Genomic DNA, 6,000 nt, shown 5'->3' with positions numbered 1-6,000 from the left:
ATCCTATCTTGCCGATTGTATTGTACCATATGTCCCGGCAAGAAATCTGCCTTCAAAGGACTCCGGCTTATTAGTGATTCCCAGAGCCCCAAAAAAAGTCTGCGGGCTATAGAGCGTTTTCATTTCGGGCTCCAGTACTCTGGAATGCCCTCCCGGTAACAGTTCGAGATGCTACCTCAGTAGAAGCATTTAAGTCTCACCTTAAAACTCATCTGTATACTCTAGCCTTTAAATAGACTCCCTTTTTAGACCAGTTGATCTGCCGCTTCTTTTCTGCTCCGCCCCCCTCTCCCTTGTGGAGGGATGGGGCGGGGCCACAGGTCCGGGGGGCCATGGATGAAGTGCTGGCTGTCCAGAGTCAGGACCCGGGGATGGACGGCTCGTCTGTGGATCGGTTGGAGACATCTCTGTGCTGCTGACCCGTCTCCGTTTGGGATGGTACCCTGCTGGCTCCACTATGGACTGGACTCTCACTATTATGTTAGATCCACTATGGACTGGACTCTCACACTATTATGTTAGATCCACTATGGACTGGACTCTCACTATTATGTTAGATCCACTATGGACTGGACTCTCACTATTATGTTGGATTCACTATGGACTGGACTCTCACTATTATGTTAGATCCACTATGGACTGGACTCTCACTATTATGTTGGATTCACTATGGACTGGACTCTCACTATTATGTTAGATCCACTATGGACTGGACTCTCACACTATTATGTTAGATCCACTATGGACTGGACTCTCACTATTATGTTAGATCCACTATGGACTGGACTCTCACTATTATGTTGGATTCACTATGGACTGGACTCTCACTATTATGTTAGATCCACTATGGACTGGACTCTCACTATTATGTTGGATTCACTATGGACTGGACTCTCACTATTCTGTTAGATCCACTATGGACTGGACTCTCACACTATTATGTTAGATCCACTATGGACTGGACTCTATTATGTTAGATCCACTATGGACTGGACTCTATTATGTTAGATCCACTATGGACTGGACTCTCACTATCATGTTAGATCCACTATAGACTGGACTCTCACTATTATGTTAGATCCACTATGGACTGGACTCTCACACTATTATGTTAGATCCACTATGGACTGGACTCTCACACTATTATGTTAGATCCACTATGGACTGGACTCTAACTCTTATATTAGATCCACTATGGACTGGACTCTCACTATTATGTTAGATCCACGATGGACTGGACTTTCACTATTATGTTAGATCCACTATGGACTGGACTCTCACTATTATGTTGGATCCGCTATGGACTGGACTCTCATTATTATGTTAGATCCACTATGGACTGGACTCTCACTATTATGTTGGATTCACTATGGACTGGACTCTCACTATTATGTTAGATCCACTATGGACTGGACTCTCACACTATTATGTTAGATCCACTATGGACTGGACTCTCTCACTATTATGTTAGATCCACTATGGACTGGACTCTCACTATTATGTTAGATCCACTATGGACTGGACTCTCACTATTATGTTAGATTCACTATGGACTGGACTCTCACTATTATGTTAGATCCACTATGGACTGGACTCTCATTATTATGTTAGATCCACTATGGACTGGACTCTCACTATTATGTTAGATCCACTATGGACTGGACTCTCACTATTATGTTAGATCCACTATGGACTGGACTCTCACTATTATGTTAGATCCACTATGGACTGGACTCTCATTATTATGTTAGATCCACTATGGACTGGACTCTCACTATTATGTTGGATTCACTATGGACTGGACTCTCACTATTATGTTAGATCCACTATGGACAGAACTCTCACACTATTATGTTAGATCCACTATGGACTGGACTCTCTCACTATTATGTTAGATCCACTATGGACTGGACTCTCACTATTATGTTAGATCCACTATGGACTGGACTCTCACTATTATGTTAGATTCACTATGGACTGGACTCTCACACTATTATGTTGGATCCACTATGGACTGGACTCTCACTATTATGTTAGATCCACTATGGACTGGACTCTCACTATTATGTTAGATCCACTATGGACTGGACTCTCACTATTATGTTAGATCCACTATGGACTGGACTCACACTATTATGTTAGATCCACTATGGACTGGACTGTCACACTATTATGTTAGATCCACTATGGACTGGACTCTCACTATTATGTTAGATCCACTATGGACTGGACTCTCACTATTATGTTAGATCCACTATGGACTGGACTCTCACTATTATGTTAGATCCACTATGGACTGGACTCACACTATTATGTTAGATCCACTATGGACTGGACTCACACTATTATGTTAGATCCACTATGGACTGGACTGTCACACTATTATGTTACATCCACTATGGACTGGACTCTCACTACTATGTTAAGACCAACAATGGACTGGACTCTCACTATTATGTTAGATCCACTATGGACTGGACTCTCACACTATTATGTTAGATCCACTATGGACTGGACTCTATTATGTTAGATCCACTATGGACTGGATTCTCACTATTATGTTAGATCCACTATGGACTGGACTCTCACTATTATGTTAGATCCACTATGGACTGGACCCTCACTATCATGTTAGATCCACTATAGACTGGACTCTCACTATTATGTTAGATCCACTATGGACTGCACTCTCACACTATTATGTTAGATCCACTATGGACTGGACTCTCACACTATTATGTTAGATCCACTATGGACTCTCACTATTATGTTAGATCCACTATGGACTGGACTCTCACTACTATGTTAAGACCAACAATGGACTGGACTCTCACTATTATGTTAGATCCACTATGGACTGGACTCTCACACTATTATGTTAGATCCACTATGGACTGGACTCTATTATGTTAGATCCACTATGGACTGGATTCTCACTATTATGTTAGATCCACTATGGACTGGACTCTCACTATTATGTTAGATCCACTATGGACTGGACTCTCACTATCATGTTAGATCCACTATAGACTGGACTCTCACTATTATGTTAGATCCACTATGGACTGGACTCTCACACTATTATGTTAGATCCACTATGGACTGGACTCTCACACTATTATGTTAGATCCACTATGGACTCTCACTATTATGTTAGATCCACTATGGACTGGACTCTCACTATTATGTTAGATCCACTATGGACTGGACTCTCACACTATTATGTTAGATCCACTATGGACTGGACTCTAACTCTTATATTAGATGTAGTATGGACTGGACTCTCACTATTATGTTGGATCCACTATGGACTGGACTCTCACTATCATGTTAGATCCACTATAGACTGGACTCTCACTATTATGTTAGATCCACTATGGACTGGACTCTCACACTATTATGTTAGATCCACTATGGACTGGACTCTCACACTATTATGTTAGATCCACTATGGACTCTCACTATTATGTTAGATCCACTATGGACTGGACTCTCACTATTATGTTAGATCCACTATGGACTGGACTCTAACTCTTATATTAGATGTAGTATGGACTGGACTCTCACTATTATGTTAGATCCACTATGGACTGGACACTTACACTATTATGTTAGATCCACTATGGACTGGACTCTCACTATTATGTTAGATCCACTATGGACTGGACTCTCACACTATTATGTTAGATCCACTATGGACTGGACTCTCACACTATTATGTTAGATCCACTATGGACTGGACTCTCACTATTATGTTAGATCCACTATGGACTGGACTCTCACTATTATGTTAGATCCACTATGGACTGGACTCTCTCTATTATGTTAGATCCACTATGGACTGGACTCTCACTATTATGTTAGATCCACTATGGACTGGACTCTCACACTATTATGTTAGATCCACTATGGACTGGACTCTCACAACATTATGCTAGACCCACTCGAGATCCATGGCACCGGTCTCTCAAAGGTTTCTCAATGTCATCCCACTGGGTTGAGTTTTTCCTTGCCCTGATGTGGGATCTGAACCGAGGATGTCGTTGTGGCTTGTGCAGCCCTTTGAGACACTTGTTATTTAGAGCTATATACACAAACATTGATTGATTGATAATTCCCAGCATTTTTGGTTGTTTTATTTTTTGTACAGCAACACATTCTTTCATTTAACCTCAACTAATGTATTAAATATGCATTTTGAAGTATATGAGAGCTGCAGAGGCCACTTGTCTCCACACAGTAACAGTAAGGGGGGTTTTCTCCTGGATGGACAGCACCTTACTGGCTCTTTAAAGCAGTGGTTCTCAACCTTTTTTCAGTGATGTACCCCCTGTCAACATGTTTTTAATTCAAGTACCCCCTAATCACAGCAAAGCATTTTTGCTTGAAAAAAAGAGATAAAGAAGTAAAATACAGCACTATGTCATCACTTTCTGATTTATTAAATTGTATAACAGTGCAAAATATTGCTCATTTGTAGTGGTCTTTCTTCAACTATTTGGAAAAAAATATATAAAAATAACTAAAAACTTGTTGAAAAATAAACAAGTGATTGAATGATAAATGCAGATTTCTCCACATAGAAGTAATCATCAACTTAAAGTGTCCTCTTTGGGGATTGTAATAGAGATCCATCTGGATTCATCAACTTGATGCATTGTTGTATTTCTTTTCACACTTTATGAACTTACATTCATATTTTGGTGAAGTATTATTCAATAAATATATTTATAAAGGATTTATGAATTGTTGCTATTTTTAGAATATTTAAAAAAAAATCTCACGTACCCCTTGGCATACCTTCAAGTACCCCCAGGGGTCCACGGACCCCCATTTGAGAACCACTGCACTATAAGATGCACTTAAAATCCGTTCATTTTCTCAAAAATCAACGGTGCGCTTTATAACCCGGTGCGTGTAATTTACGGATTAATTCTGGTTGTGCGTCCCAACCTTGAAGCAATTTTATTTGATACATGGTGCAATGATAAGTCTGACCAGTAGATGGCAGTCACACATAAGAGATACGTGTGGACTGCAACACAACGCTGGTAAATAACACCGAGCCTTGCAAAACATTGATGCAGTAAACCACAGGTGTCATTTTTGTCCCATGACTTTACAGCAGGGGTGTCCAAAGTACGGCCCCGGGGGCCATTTGGGGCCCGCCACACATTCTGCAAAAATTGTAAAATTGATAGTATTGCAAAAATTTAAAAAAAGATTTTAAAAAAGTGGAATAATGTGAAATCTAATGAAAAAAAGTGGCAATGACGACACAAAGCTGCCATGCAGGCAGTTTTTTTGTTCCTTTTGTCTTTTTTTTTTCCTTTTGTCTTTTTTTTTTCCATTGCTCAAAAAAAATGGACAAAAAAATCTATGTCATAATGAATTATTACCTAAAAATTATCACTTTAAAACGTTTTATGTGGACAAAATATTGCATATGTTGTGTGGTTGCCATATAAAAACATCAAAGTTTTGACAAAAGAGCATAAAACCAACAAAATAATAGTTCAAACTTAAAATGGACAAATATATCAGAAGTTGATCTTGACATTTAAGTGTTAAAAGTAAAAATTCAAAAAAAACTCATAAAAATGCATCACTTTATGAAAGGGAACATTTGGGATCTGAAATATATTTAGTAGGATTTTATTTAACTTTTCACTGTGATTACTCAAAAATATGAAATAATTAAAATCAATGGTGTCCTGCATTATTGATCTTTGAGGGCTTTAACTGATCAATAAAGGAACTCTCCTGAAGGAATCAATAAAGTACTATCTATCTATCTAAATACTGCATATTTCAGTTTTACTATAAAAATAAAAGTTGTCTTTAACAGAAAAACCATAAAACCTTATTTGTTTTACTTTATATCAACCTCAAGTTGATATACAGATTTACTGTAAGCATTAAATAAATAAAAAATAATTGACTTATTTTTAACATTTTAGTGACTGAGACCCTCTATGCTGCCTAGGAGCTCTAAGGATT

Source organism: Nerophis ophidion, linkage group LG16, assembly GCF_033978795.1.
Source record: "Nerophis ophidion isolate RoL-2023_Sa linkage group LG16, RoL_Noph_v1.0, whole genome shotgun sequence".
Classification (NCBI taxonomy): Eukaryota; Metazoa; Chordata; class Actinopteri; order Syngnathiformes; family Syngnathidae; genus Nerophis; species Nerophis ophidion.
The sequence above is the reverse complement of the archived record's forward strand: the minus strand, read 5'-3'. Positions refer to the sequence as shown.